The sequence below is a fragment of the Cervus elaphus genome, chromosome 5 (genome assembly GCF_910594005.1).
Source record: "Cervus elaphus chromosome 5, mCerEla1.1, whole genome shotgun sequence".
NCBI classification, from domain to species: domain Eukaryota; kingdom Metazoa; phylum Chordata; class Mammalia; order Artiodactyla; family Cervidae; genus Cervus; species Cervus elaphus.
The window spans coordinates 5,225,528-5,241,524 of NC_057819.1; the positions used below are offsets into that span (position 1 = coordinate 5,225,528).

General features: G+C 39.3%; 1 protein-coding gene and 1 non-coding gene across 8 annotated transcripts in view; one reads left to right on the plus strand and one right to left on the minus strand.

The window, feature by feature from the left end:
- The window catches only part of TTC28 (tetratricopeptide repeat domain 28), a 575,247-nt gene that overhangs the window by 205,568 nt on the left and 353,682 nt on the right, over window positions 1-15,997 (plus strand). The window lies entirely within an intron of this gene.
- Window positions 7,649-7,758, minus strand: LOC122695807. The gene has a single exon (XR_006341559.1). It is a non-coding gene; the product is annotated as a U6 spliceosomal RNA (small nuclear RNA).

Sequence of the window (15,997 nt, forward strand, 5' to 3'; positions counted from 1 at the left end):
GTTTTCTACAGTTGTATAATTTATTTTTATTCATTATTTGCCATGTTTATGATAAGGCAGATGTAACCTAAGATGAAGATAAGCTGTAGTATGCCCAGTGTGGCCTCCGTCACTGCGACTGGATGACAGTGTGCTTTTCCGTAGTCTCAGATGGAGACTGATAGAAGGACATGTACATCTTTAGTAGTAAGAGGCATACAATATTGTTCTTAAGTATTTGAAGGATTATGATGTGGGAGAGAAATTAGCCATATTCCACATTACTTAAAAGTTGTGTGAGGGGTAAATTTTATGGTATATGAATTATATCTTAAAAAAATAGCGCAAAGACTAGTTGGTGGAAATGACAGGGCCATGTTTTGGCTTGTTTGTTTAATGCAAAGCAGAGCTTTCAGATAGAATGGCCTCAGGATTTGCTGCTCTCTGTCTGAAAGCCTTGAGTTTTCTGTTAGTGGAGGTGCTGTGGGGCTGCTCTTGATACAATTTAGGCATTTGAGAGAAGGTTGAGTTAAATGACCTCTAGGCTGAATTTCTTTGATTCTAAAAGATACACTTTTCTCTGCTCTTTAATAACATAGGAGTCAGTAGACATAGGTATGATTATGAGTGACCTCTTTTTTAGTTTTAAGCTTACAACCATATTATTTAACAGTTGTTATTTTTCTTCCTATGATTATCACCAATTTTTCACAGCAGGAGAAGGGTGGAGTGAAACTCCCAGTTCTTGAGGCGGATGTTGTATAACATTGCAAGGAGGACAAGGAAGCAAGGATGAGAGTCATAAATTGCAGCTGGAAGCTTGGAACTGATTCCTTTACCCTGCAGTAGCTCGGAAAGGATTCAGCTCCAAGTTTAATGAATAATGAAACATGATCTGAAGAAATTCTATGCGAGAAATACTCTGTTGCCTGGTTCTTAAGTGACTAGTAACTGTACCTTCTGCTCTACATGAGCAACAATTCTCTTTGTTCACTTTTTTGTTCAAGAATTTGAGGTGATAGTTCAGGATTCGCTTGAAAAGCTCATTTTAATTGTAGGTTAATTTCTAACACATGTTGGTGGCCCTATGGTCATGGCAGAGCAGATGAAAAAAAGTACTGGCTTTAAGAATGAGGTTTTAAAATAAAAGTTGGGACTTTTTCCTCAAAGTGTTTACTGATTATGTGTATTATGAAATAAACAATACTTTTGAGAAACATGGAATCTTCTAGGTGGAAGGGACCTTAGAAGAAACCTGATCCAAACTCCTTGTTCTTCCTGAGGAACTAAAGCAGTTCAGTGGAACTGGAAAGTTGTGTATTTGCCACATGCAGTGCTGATGTTTTAGAAACTCCCTTTATTGTTATTTTCTTCCATTCTTTGCAACTTTTAGGAAGTCTGCTTCCTAGGCATCTTATTAAGCCTACCCTATAAAAATGTGTTTACCAAGCAGGAAAAACAGAAACAATAGCCAGGTTTATAGTAATTCTTCCATAATATAACTGAATTATAAGAGAAAATATTAAAATATAAGTGAAATCACTAAGAATTCATAAACATCTTTTCTGGAATACAAATAGTAAACAGCATCAGCTGTACCTCCACTTATCATTTTAAGAATTAATTGATGCCTTGTGGCCTTAACTTCTCCATTCAACTCTCATTCCTTAGAGAAGATGTTGACTCTGAAGCATTCATTGCCTTGTGAACTTGGCAGTGTGCCAGATCCAATAGACTGGCCCTTTGGTCATTAAGCTCTGATAGAAGAGTTGGCTATGAGAGAACTAGAAAAATAGAGGAGAAAAGGCGTTTGTTAGCAGAATGATTCAGTCCTTATATTCATTATATGTGCAAATCACAATGCATATTATACCACAAAAATACCTAGACTAAAAATGTTATTGTACCTGGTAACAACTGTAAGTTTTTTCCATCTTGTAAAATTAGATTAGAACTCTGAAAAATTTAATCCATGAAATCCATCAGTAAATGGATTATAAGCCATACCTAACCTTGCCCCTCAGCCTTATAATCAAAAGAACTTCTGTCTTGTCCAAACAGCAAAACCTTCTATAAAACACTATGTGTGTGTGTGTTATGAAACATAACAATTGTTTCATATTCCCAAACCTTGGAGCCCAGGGAGCCCAGGCATGCCAGGCAGAAAAACCTTTGTTCATCACACCCTTGGAGAAATAGCAGGTACAGAGTACCACAGACCTTGGAAATAAGTATTATTATGCTTGTGTTTGCTCTTCTCCCTCTTACTTTCTCCGATATATCTTTGTCTCAGGTATAGGAAAAGACTAGACTGGCTGGAAGAGAACTCTATTACCTTTCTTCCTACTTAGGCCAGAAAATAAGAGCAAAGGAAATCAGTATGCCGTTTTTTGACATACTTGCTTTCAGTAGACTAGAGACTTACCTGTGAAGTACTGTGAAGGATAGTACTTATCCAACTGCTAAAACATAAAATGTATTCCTTTTTAGTTGTTGCATTTTAACACATTTCCATCTTGTTTCAGGCAGGCCACATACATATCTCTTGAACATAGAATTTCTAGGGCATGTACCTTCTCAGATGGCCCTGGAAATATTTCTTTAAATTTGTTAACAGCCTTTTCAAAGGTTTAAAGCATTTCTGCGAATTAATAATAAACTGAAAACAACCTCATTTCCAACAGGATGTGAAGCAGACTAGAACTCCATTATGCTTCCTGTTTCTTATCTGAGTGAGAAGGATCTAGTAGAGGTAGAGAGCACACTCACCCAGGTTAGCCACAAGGCTGGGGTTAGACCTTGTGCTCTGATATTCTTATTAGGTGTTCTGAGACTTTGAAATTTAGAGACTTGTTTCTGAGATGAAGCGTTTCTTCATTATTAGATGTGTGCTAGTGCCACTTTTGAACTTTTAATGTAACAGATGTTACCAAAGTTTCTGATTGTCTTTCTGGGTGTCTCTAGGATTGTTGTGCTAAATCCCAGTGGAAGATGTGTTTCTGGGCCCACAAGGCTGTTCCTCTGCTACACAGCAGGGACAGGCTCTTCCCCATCTGTCTCAATCATAGATTTCCCCCTGAAATTCAGGGAAACGTTTGCCGTGTTAAGTCATTAACAACTGTTTCAAAACAGTCTGATTTCTAACAGTTGGTGCATGTGGAGCTACCTAATTAAAATAATTCCAGTCTCGTTAATAAGATAAGTGTGTTTTCTAGTTGCTATGGGATTATTGCTATCAAATACAAAGGGCTTGAGGCTTAGTCAAGTGAATTATGCTTATATTCCAGTCCCTTTACCAATTTAATTGTATTTAAGAGTTTAAATCCTTATGTTCTTTCTTATATTTTCATGTCAATGAACGGGAGAGGTAGCTTGGGGAAGTTTTATGGATAAGAATACTGACATCAGACATAGAACCTGTAGATTCCACAGGAGATTTGGCTACTAGAGAAGGTCACAGAAATTGACATGGTAATACATGATGAAATGGCCTCTTGTCTAAACTGTCCCACTCCCACATCTTTTCCATGAGTCCTTCAACTAAAATTGATCTCTTCCTTCTCTGAACTCCTGGAGTGCTTTATATGTATACTTCTTACAATATTTTCTACTTTCTGCTGTTTATATACATATGTTTTACAAATGCTGCTTCTTAAAGGAAGTCTTAGTGACAGACCACTGTCTTGTCCTCCAAGGAGCCTAAGGCAATGGCTTGCACGTTGTGGTTGACTCAGAAACATTTGTTGAGTGAATGATCAATAGAAAGAAATATTTTATCATTAACTTTAATCTATATAATCATACTCCAGGTCTTGAGAAGGGACTTAGAACCTGTTCTTAAGTATGTAAGAATATTTTTATTTTTAAATTTCAAAAATACTAAATTAGAATCATTAAGAAACTTTTGTATGCTGAATTTTATATAAGAAACTGACATATGATCCTCTTAGCAGAATCAAGAAAACTTTGCAGACTAAATACCGGGAATATATATATATATATATACACACACACACACACGAGCCTTCTTCAAAATAGAATTCATTAATTGTACAGAGCTCTGAGGTCTCACTAAGTCTGCTGTCCTAAAAACACACACTATTAAATGGTAAACTAATGGGGAAACAGAAAAAACTCACCATGCATCGGAGGAGGTATGATAAAGTGAAATATTTGTTCAGGGGCTACTTCTAGCAGTCATTTGTCATTGCCAGCTCTGTATGACTCTGGAATCGGTTTCTACCACTGCTCTCTGATGCTTTCCTGCCCCTTGGTGGTGATTGTTATCATCTCACTCCCCAGACCTTATCTTCATTGAAGCTCTGCCCTCCTAGATAATTCTCATAAAACAAACGTTAGGATTTTGGCAGCTAATGATAATGCCTTTGTTAAGGCTCTTAGTAAGAAGTCATATAGGGACACCTGAGAAGATAGAAGAAAATCAAGGGTGGGTGGGAAAGAGGTGGTACAAAGACTGGAGAGGGGAGGAACCTGGAGGCTGGGTGCTGGCAGGCAGGCTGGGAGTAAGAAGCAGCAGAGGTCAACACAGGATGGACTGACAGGCAGGCCAGTGCCTAGGAGAAGATAACAAGTGTGTGTAGGAGAGCAGTGGTTCACATCTGTCAACGTCATTCCTTTTTGTGTGTGTATCTTAAAAACAAAGTGTATGTTCAAGGTTTTTTCCATCTTAGTAGTATTCAGGATACCTTTTTGTTAGTAGTTTTGTGTCCTTTGCTTCTAGAGCTTGTCATATTAGAAGCAGAGATCAAAAGCCAAGCCACAGTCACATGAAGATGGAAACTTATTACTTCAGGTTTGGGGGCAGATGTTTCTTTACTTAAAAGAAATGTGTCTGTCTCCCCAGCTGTGGCTGACCTCCTCAGCCTTATGGTGTGAATGGCTGTAGAGATTGTTTTCGTGACAAAAGGAAATCCATCACTGCTTTGAACCACCCAAAACTGTTCACCTCTGCTGGCAAGAAGCCAAACCAAACCTGTCTGAGGCTCTCTGGTAGCTGCTCACACTCTTTTATATGTGAAGCAGAAGAAATGGGGCATTTGTGAGATAGTATGTTATTTAGAGTCAACTGACAGCTTTGATTGACTGCCAGGTATGTTGGGAGTCAGAGATCTCAATTTAATGCTTCTCCTGAAGCATTTGGTATGGTAGCTGGAGGCAAGGTGAAATCGGCTTTTATGGAGCCTGCTGACTTGTCTGTACAAAGGGCCTAAACAGGAGGTAACATGAGCAAATGTTAGCCAGGCTTTGACTTTAGACCCCCAAATCACATTTAACACATGACCAGGGCAGTTGTCTACTTAATGAGTTGAATTATGGAATCCATTTGCTCATTCATTTCCATTCACTAAAATCTCCCTTTAGACCTCAGTGAAAGTGAAAGTTGCTTATATCGTGTCTGACTCTTTGCGACCCCATGGACTGTAGCGGGCCAGGCTTCTCTGTCCATGGAATTCTTTTTTTTTTTACTTTTATTTGCATTTATTTTCTGTGGCATTTATTCCCGGGCCATAAGTTTTTGTTTCTTCAGTTTCTTCTGGGATATCTTTTTCTTTTGTGCAACCTCCTCTTCTGGTTTAGGAACAATCTGTTCTTTTTCAGTAAGGATCATCTCAATGTGGCAGGGAGAGCTCATGTAGGGGTTGATCCGACTGTGAGCTCTGTAAGTCCTGCGCCGCATCTTGGCGGCTTTGTTCACTTGGATGTGCTCAATAACCAGAGAATCTACATCTAAGCCCTTAAGTTCAGCATTACTCTCTGCATTTGTGAGCATGTGTAGTAAAAATTCAGCACTCTTTTTGGGACACCGACCCTGTGTCCAGCCCCACTGTTTGGCCTGTGCACACCTACCAACTCCACTGTTGTAACGATGGAATGGCACATATTGCTTCTTAAAAGTGACATCCTTCAGATACTTGGTGGCTTTTCAGATATGCATACCCTTTATGGGCTGGGCAGTTTCACGAGTGTTCTTAAAGTGAAGACGAAGATTTGAACCTCTTGATTTGCATGATTTTGTGGGGTTTTCCTGGTCGAGTGAATAGCGCGCCATTTTTAGGGGTCAGCTCAGACTGCTTACCGGAAAAGCTGTCCATGGGATTCTACAGGCCAGAATATTGAAATAGGTTGCCATTTCCTTCTCCAGGGGATCTTCCCAACCCAGGGATCAAACCCAGTTCTCCTGCATTGCAGGCAGATTCTTTACCATCTGAGCCACCGTATCTCTAAGTAACAACAGTCTCTAATATTACAGGGAGGTAGCATCTTTGTTCATAATCTAATAGTCTGTGGCTAAAACAATGTTTTGGGCCAGTTTTTGTCCGCGTGTCAGCCTTGTAGTAGTCATGTTGGGGATCTAGCCCCAGTAACAATAGGAGACTGGTGGTAGCAAAAATCAGCCATGGTGTCCCATGTTCTTCCAGTGAGTCTGGCAAGAGCCTGTTAGTGAGGTTTGGCGTCTGCCTCTTGGTTTGCTTCGTGAGCAGACTGGGGTAGAGTTAAAGGATATATAAGCACAGTCTCTGTAATGTTTGCCTGCTTCCATAGGTCCAATTGCCTTCTGGAGACTGGGAGACTGTATAGAATTTGTATTGGTTTCTTACTAGCCTGTAACCATAGGATAGACTTATAAAAATAAAAGAAAATCTGAAAATCTTGGTTGTAAGAGCATAATTTGAGATAAAACTTTTGAAATTGCTTTCCAATTTTGCAGATGGAAATAAAAGAGAAGCATAGACCACCTGGAAAAAAGTTGTCGATGTTAATACTAATAATAGCTACCACTTATTGCGAGCCTCTTGTGAGTTAGGCACAGTGCTGACATCATTACCTCCTTCACATCCTAACAATACTGCAGGAAGGTTTTAGAGCAGGAGAGGAGACTGAGTCTAAAACAAGGTCAGTAACTTGCTGATGACCACAAAATTAGTAACTGGTGATCTGGGATTCGAACCTGGATCTGTCTGACACAGGTGTCCTGCACAGTTTGTACAGTTTTGTGCTTTAAGATGAAAAAAAAAAAAAAAAATCACAGACAGGCCCGCAGAGAAGTAGCGCCAAAACTTCTAAGGCGCTGTAGCCGAAAGCAGAGCTTTCAACACATTATCAAAGACCACAAACTAACAACACGTGATGATCAGAATGAATTAGAGAGTGAGTTACTTAACTAACACTCGGGTAATTTCAGGTAAAGGGAAGGATTAATAGCGCTTATTTTTGTATGTGCCACCACAGGATTTTTAAGGAACTGATTTTCTATGCTTTAAAAATGACAATGTTTGTGAGCCCTGTGTTTTCTGTCACTGCATTAGGCATTATTCAGTGCAGACACCAGGAACTTATTTTTCTCCTTCCATCTATTGCTGCTACTGGAAACAGATGTTCTCTAAGCCTACCATGCCAGTGCTTCCTCTGACAAGCTTGCATAAAGTGGTGGTATTGTGTTTGCCCGTCCTACCATTTCAAGAGTTAAATGGAGAACTATAGTCTCCAGTGCACCCGCCTTTACAGATAGACTTACTCTTTGGGATCCCATATTTAAGTGAAATTAGTTCTGAAGTCAGGTTTTATTTTATTTATTTATTTTTTTAGAAACAGTTTATTTTCCATCAACCAAATTTCCATTTTGGTGGAAGTTTGTGGAAGAACAGCTAAAAATATGGAACGCTTCATGAATTTGTGTGTCATCCTTGCGCAGGGGTCATGTTAATCTTCTCTGTATTGTTCCAACTTTATATGTATATGTGCTGCCGAAGCGAGCACTGAAGTCAGATTTTAAATTTGAGCTAAGAATAGGGGAACTTGACCAGTAAGCAGATGATGGAAGATCCTGATTTTATCTTTAAAAAAAAAAAGGGAGAGCGTGTCAATTAAAAAATCTTGTGTCTGAAATATAGCAGCTGTGAATTAAATGCATAGATCTTCTTCATCAAGTTGATATTTAGGTTTGGCATCATGGATCTCTAAATGAGTTGATTGTGTCTATATTCAGCTGTGAGTCTAATGGTTTAATTTGATAATGGATGGCTTTGAACTTCATTTGGAGACTTTAGCCCATTGAGAGTATTGTTTGATTCTTCTTCCTGTTCTTCCTCTTGCTCATCTTCTTCCTCCTCCTCCCTCCTTTTTCTTATCCTCCCTCTCCTTTTCTTGTTCCTCCTAAGAACATTTTATGATTTAAAAATCCTGTTGATATGCTAGTGAAGAGACAACATTAATCTGAGAATAATTATCTTGACATTAGGGATGTGTGATATGTGCATGTTTATTGCTCAACATAATGCTTTCAGCAAACACTTGGGAATGAATGAAGGAATACAGATGTTTCTGAATCTGACTTCTCTGAATTTCTTTTAAGCATGTTTAAAAGCTTTGGATTTTATTTTGGTCTTGGATAATCACTTAGTGAACAGGAACCCTGTTACTGCTAATCTGTGGAGGTACCTCTAATGGAAAGGCCAGTTCAGCCATTATATATTTCCTTCTCTCTCACTGGTTTCTTGACTGGCTATAATAGGCCTTTGAGTTTTCCTTTTGTTTACCTTTCTTTCTGGCCCTCTAGCAACATTTCTTTCTGCTTCATTTTTAAACTGTAAAGTATCCTGTGTTATCTTTCTTATCACACCTCCCTGATCCCCCCTTTTCCTGCCCTTACTACTCCTGTCTTCTCTTTCAACCCAAATATAAATGAGAATTAAGGAAGCTGAAACATTTACCTAAAATAAGAATAAAACTTAATGCCTTTTCAGTGTTCGAAGAGTATGTATTTGTATTTTTAAAAATGTTTCAGAGTCTAAGACTTGAAAAAATAAAATTAGATCTTGTTGGATTTCTTATGTACACACACTTGTTTAGAATATAGAAGGCTGAAAGAATAATACTAGAAGCATATAAATAAGTGGCCTGAGGAGTTGGCACTACTGCTGTTACCATCTGGTCTATCCTAAGTATTTTAGCCAATATTTATGTATTAGGTCACAGATTCATTTAGATCTTCTTGATCAGTCTGGATAATATGGCCTCTAACTTGAAGTTTCTGTTTTTTTCCAGACTGGAGCTAAGGTGCTTGCTAACTCAAAGATTTTGCATTGCATTAAGTTTTTTGTGCGTATGATAAGGAAATGTTTCCCAGTGCAAGGTGGTAGTCTTGCTGCTGCTGCTGTCACTGCTGTGTACAATAGTGTATACAGCTGCTGTGTACAACTGTACACATGTGGGGACTAGAGTTGGAGCGCTTTGGAGGTGTTGAGTGAGAACTTGAGCTGTGCAGACCTGCAAAGCGAAGAAAGCAGGTCATAGCAGGCTTGGAAGAAGTAACTTAAAATTTGTTGTGATGATTCTAGATTTGACACTAACTTAAACAAACCACCTCAGGTCACCTGGTATATCTGAATTTGGCTTAGGTATTACATAAGATGAAAACTTATTGAAATGGAAAAGCAAAGGCTTTCAAAAACAGGATGCAGAAGAATGTGTAGAATATAATGTTATTTTGGTGAAAATGTGTGTGAATATGTGTATATAGGGCAAGGGGAAAGACCTCAGCTCAATTCACTTGCTCAGTCATGTCTGACTCTTTGCGACCCCATGGACTGCAGCATACCAGGCTCCTCTGTCTATTACCAACTCCTGGAGCTTGCTCAAACTCATGTCCCAAGTCAGTGATTCCATCCAACTGTCTTGTCCTCTGTTATCTCCTCCTTCTGCCTTCAATCTTTCCCAGCATCAGGGTCTTTTCCAGTGAGTCAGTTCGTCTTATCAGGTGACAAAGTATTGGAGTTTGAGCTTCAGCATCTGTCCTTCAAGTGAATATTCAGGACTCATTTCCTTGAGAATTGACTGGTTGGATCTCCTTCAAGTCCAAGGGACTCTCAAGAGTCTTCTCCAACACCACAGTTCAAAAGTGTTAATTCTTCAGTGCACAGCTTTCTTTATAGTCCAGCTTTCACATCCATACATGACTACTGGAAAAACCATAGCTTTGACTAGACGCACCTTTGTTGGCAAAGTAGTGTCTCTGCTTTTGAACCTGCTGGCTAGGTTGATCATAGCTTATCTTCCAAGGAGCAAGCGTCTTTTTAATTTCATGGCTGCACTCACCATCTGCAGCGATTTTGGAGCCCAAGAAAAAAAGGTCTGTCACTGTTTTCATTGTTTCCCCATCTGTTTGCCATGAAGTGATGAGACTGAATGCCATGATCTTAGTTTTTTGAATATTGAATTTTAAGCCAACTTTTTCACTCTCCTCTTTCACTTTCATCAAGAGGTCTTTAGTTCTTCTTCGCTTTTCTGCCATAAGGGTGGTGTCATCTGCATATCTGAGGTTATTGATATTTCTCCCGGCAATATTATTCCAGCTTGTGATTTATCAAGCCCAGCATTTTGCATCAGGTACTCTGCATATAAGTTAAATTAGCAGGGTGACAATATACAGCCTTGATGTACTCCTTTCCCACTTTGGAACCAGCTTATTGTTGCATGTCCAGTTCTAACTTTTGCTTCTTGACCTGCATACAGGTTTCTCAGGAGTCAGGTTAGGTGGTCTAGTAACCCCATCTCTTTAGAATTTTGCAAAGTTTGTTGTGATCCATGCAGTAAAAGGCTTTGGCATAGTCAATAAAACAGAAGTAGGTGTTTTTCTGGAACTCTCTTGCTTTTTCTGTAATCCATTGGATGTTGGCAATTTGATCTCTGGTTCCTCTGCTTTTTCTAAATCCAGCTTGAACATCTGGAAGTTCTCAGTTCATGTACTGTTGAAGCCTAGCTTGGAGATTTTTGAGCATTACTTTGCTAGCGTGTGAGATGAGTGCAATTGTGCAGTAGTTTGAGCATTCTCTGGCATTGCCTTTCTTTGGGATTGGTATGAAAACTGACATTTTCTAGTCCTGTGGCCACTGCCAAGTTTTCCAAATTTGCTTGCATATTGAGTGCAGCACTTTTATGGCATCATCTTTTAGGATTTGAAATAGCTCAACTGGAATTCCATCACATCCACTAGCTTTGTTCATAGTGATGCTTCCTAAGGTCCACTTGACTTCACATTCCAGTATGTCTGCCTCTAGGTGAGTGATCACACCATCGTGATTATCTGGGTCATGAAGGTCTTTTTTGTATACTTCTTCTGTGTATTCTTGCCACCTCTTCTTAATATCTTCTGCTTCTCTTAGGTTCATACCATTTCTGTTCTTTATTGTGCTCATCTTTGCATGAAATGTTCCCTTGGTGTCTCCAGTTTTCTTGAAGAGATCTTTAGTCTTTCCCATTCTATTGTTTTCCTCTATTTCTTTGCATTGATCACTGAGGAAGGCTTTCTTATCTCTCCTTGCTATTGTTGGAACTCTGCATTCAAATGGGTATATCTTTCCTTTTCTCCTTTGCCTTTAGCTTCTCTTCTTTTCTCAGTTATTTGTAAGGCCTCCTCAGACAACCATTTTGCCTTTCTTTTTCTTGGGGATGGTCTTGATCACTGCCTCCTGTACAATTTCATGAATCTCCGTCCATAGTTCTTCAGGTACTCTGTCTGTCAGATCTAATCCCTTGTATCTATTTGTCATTTCCACTGTACAATCATAAGGGATTTGATTTAGGTCATACCTGAATGGTCTAGTGGCTTTCCCTACTTTCTTCAGTTTAAGTCTGAATTTGGCAATAAGGAGTCCATTATCTGAGCCATAGTCAGCTCCCGATCTTGTTTTTTCTGACTGTATAGAGCTTCTCCATCTTTGGCTGCAAAGAATATTATCAGTCTGATTTTGGTATTGACCATCTGATGATGTCCATGAGTAGAGTCATCTCTTATGTTGTTAAAAATGGGCATTTGCTGTGACCAGTGTGTTCTCTTGGCAAAACTCTGTTAGCTTTTGTTCTGCTTTATTCTGTACTCCAAGGCCAAACTTGCCTGTTACTCCAGGTATCTCTTGACTTTCTATTTTTGCATTCTAGTCCCCTGTGATGAAGTGGACATCTTTTTGGAGTGTTAGTTCTAGAAGGTCTTGTAGGTCTTCATAGAACCGTTCAACTTCAGCTTTTTTTGGCATTAGTGGTCAGGGCATAGACTTAAATTGCTGTGATATTGAATGGTTTTCCTTGGAAATGAACAGAGATGATTCTCTTTGGAAAGACCTACCAGGCCATAAATCGACATGTTGAAAGGTCTAATCTCTGAATGCTGGAAATGTGGAATGTTTATTTAGAAACACTTTCCTCATCTGTGTTTTCTATTTATTATGAATGCACATGCTTCTACTATTATAATAAGAGGTTGTCTTCAAAAGTGGCTATTGAAGAGGAATGTCTTATAAAGTCAGCTTTTGGTGGTAGATGAGGATGACTCTTGGTGTGGGGCCAGGCACGGCGAGACAAGGGACTGAGTACCTTGAAGGTTTAAGTAGAGTGACTGATAATACAAAGCATCAAAGAATAAAAACCTTATCTTTTAACTGATAGTATTTAAGATAAATTTATCAACTTGTGTGATTATGAGAAATTTACCTTCCTAATTGCGTTTCACAGTGATAATAAAATTAGTTTCTCTTCTCAGATTATACACAGCTTGTAGTGGAAAGAGCTCAGAAATGAGCTAGGTGACTGGGGAAGCCAGCCTGGGATTTAAATTTTATAGAGACAATGCAGAGTTCATGGTATTAAGAGTTTGGCAGAAATCCCCAGGAGTTAAGAAATTTCAAACAAAGGCTGACAGGAGACAGTTGGCTGGAAAATGAAAAAGTCTGGTAGAGTTGAAGTGCATCGTATATTAGGATCATCAGCAATGCAATGAATTTTCATTGCCGAATAACTAAAGTTAGAAATAATAAAAACTGTTTTGGTTTCTTTAGTCCATATTTAAGCTTTAAAAATTACATTCTATTTGAACCAGCTATTGGAGTCCCATTTTTCTAGATTGGAGTTGGAAGAAGGATATAGAAATACTAAACTAGAAATTAGAAGCTGGAATAATAGCAAAAAGCTGGATATACTCAGGTGGTAGGGAAATCATGTTTGCCCTGAGAAAAGTATTCTGAAGCTACCTACCTACGTATTACTTGGGTAGTAGGTTCCAGGGTCAAGACCTAAAGTGAAAAATGGAATAATGAAAATTACCTTGAAAAAAATCTCTCTAAAAATTTCATGTTAGAGATTAATGGCGTTAATACAGCAGATTTTTCCTCCAATGTTAGAACAAAGCAACATTTCTTTGGTTGAGCCCCAGATACACTTAGCTTGTGTTTATGGGCCATGGTGTTTAGGGAGGAGACATGCTTTACACTTTACACACCTGCTTCTGCGCGGTCTGTCAGTGGAGAGGTCGGACAGAATGTGGTCCGCTGGAGAAGGAAATGGCAAACCACTTCAGTATTCTTGCCTTGAGAACCCCATGAACAGTATAAAAAGGCAAAATGATGGGATACTGAAAGAGGAACTCCCCAGGTAGGTAGGTGCCAAATATGCTACTGGAGATCAGTGGAGAAATAACTCCAGAAAGAATGAAGGGATGGAGCCAAAGCAAAAAACATACCCAGTTGTGGATGTGACTGGTGATAGAAGCAAGGTCCGATGCTGTAAAGAGCAATATTGCATAGGAACCTGGAGTGTTAGGTCCATGAATCAAGGCAAATTAGAAGTGGTCAAACAGGAGATGGCAAGAGTGAATATTGACATTCTAGGAATCAGCGAACTAAAATGGACTGGAATGGGTGAATTTAACTCAGGTGACCATTATATCTACTACTGTGGGCAGGAATCCCTTAGAAGAAATGGAGTAGCCATCATGGTCAACAGAAGAGTCCGAAATGCAGTACTTGGATGCAATCTCAAAAATGACAGAATGATCTCTGTTCGTTTTCAAGGCAAACCATTCAATATCACGGTAATCCAAGCCTGTGCCGCAACCAGTAACGCTGAAGAAGCTGAAGTTGAACGGTTCTATGAAGAACTACAAGATCTTCTAGAACTAACACCTCAAAAAGATGTCCTTTTCATTATAGGGGAATGGAATGCAAAAGTAGGAAGTTAAGAAACACCTGGAGTAACAGGGAAATTTGGCCTTGGAGTACAGAATGAAGCAGGGCAAAAGCTAATAGAGTTTTGCCAAGAGAACACACTGGTCATAACAAACACCCTCTTCCAACAACACAAGAGAAGACTCTACACATGGACATCACCAGATGGTCAACACCAAAATCAGATTGATTATATTCCTTGAAGCCAAAGATGGAGAAGGTCTATACAGTCAGCAAAAACAAGACCGGGAGCTGACTGTGGCTCAGATCATGAACTCCTTATTGCCAAATTCAGACTTAAATTGAAGAAAGTAGGGAAAACCACTAGACCATTCAGGTATGACCTAAATCAAATCCCTTATGACTATACAGTGGAAGTGGGAAATAGATTTAAGGGACTAGAACTGATAGACAGCCTGATGAACTATGGACGGAGGTTCATGACATTGTACAGGAGACAGGGATCAAGACCATCCCCATAGAAAAGAAATGCAATAAGGCAAAATGGTTGTCTGAGGAGGGCTTACAAATAGCTGTGAGAAGAAGAGAAGCAAAAAGCAAAGGAGAAAAGGAAAGATATTCCCATTTGAATGCAGAGTTCCAAAGAATAGCAAGGAAAGATAAGAAAGCCTTCCTCAGCGATCAATGCAAAGAAATAGAGGAAAACAACAGAATGGGAAAGACTAGAGATCTCTTCAAGAAAATTAGAGATATCAAGGGAACATTTCAGGCAAAGATGGGTTCGATAAAGTACAGAAGTGGTATGGACCTAACAGAAGCAGAAGATATTAAGAAGTGGTGGCAAGAATACACAGAAGAACTGTACAAAAAAGATCTTCATGACCCAGATAATCACAATGGTGTGATCACTCACCTAGAGCGAGACATCCTGGAATGTGAAGTCAAGTGGGCCTTAGAAAGCATCACTACGAACCAAGCTAGTGGATGTGATGGAATTCCAATTGAGCTATTTCAAATCCTGAAAGATGATCCTGTGAAAGTGCTGCACTCAATATGCCAGCAAATTTGGAAAACTCAGCGTGGCCACAGGACTGGAAAAGGTCAGTTTTCATTCCAATCCCTAAGAAAGGCAATCTGAAAGAATGCTCAAACTACCGCACAATTGAACTCATCTCACACACTAGTAAAGTAATGCTCAAAATTCTCCAAGCCAATCTCCAGCAATACGTGAACTGAGAACTTCCAGATGTTCAAGCTGGTTTTAGAAAAGGCAGAGGAACCAGAGATCAAATTGCCAATATCCGCTGGATCATCAAAAAAGCAAGAGAGTTCCAGAAAAACATCTATTTCTGCTTTATTGACTATGCCAACGCCTTCGACTGTGTGGATCACAATAAACTGTGGAAAATTCTGAAAGAGATGAGATGGGCATACCAAACCACCTGACCTGCCTCTTGAGAAACCTGTATGCAGTCAGAAAGCAACAGTTAAAACTGGGCATGGAACAACAGACTGGTTCCAAATAGGAAAAGGAGTACATCAAGGCTGTATATTGTCACCCTGCTTATTTAACTTATATGCAGAGTACATCATGAGAAATGCTGGACTGGAAGAAGCACAAGCTGGAATCAAGTTTGCTGGAAGAAATATCAATAACCTCAGATATGCGGATGACACCACCCTTATGGCTGAGAGTGAAGAGGAACTAAAAAGCCTCTTGATGAAAGTGAAAGAGGAGAGTGAAAAAGTTGGCTTAAAGCTTAACATTCAGAAATCTAAGATCATGGCATCTGGTCCCATCACCTCATGGGAAATAGATGGGGAAACAGTGTCAGACTTCATTTTTCTTGGCTCCAAAATCACTGCAGATGGTGACTGCAGCCATGAAATTAAAAGACGCTTACTCCTTGGAAGGAAAGTTATGACCAGCCTAGATAGCATATTGAAAAGCAGAGACATTACTTTGCCAACAAAGGTCCGCTGGTCAAGGCTATGGTTTTTCCAGTGGTCATGTATGGATGTGAGAGTTGGACTGTGAAGAA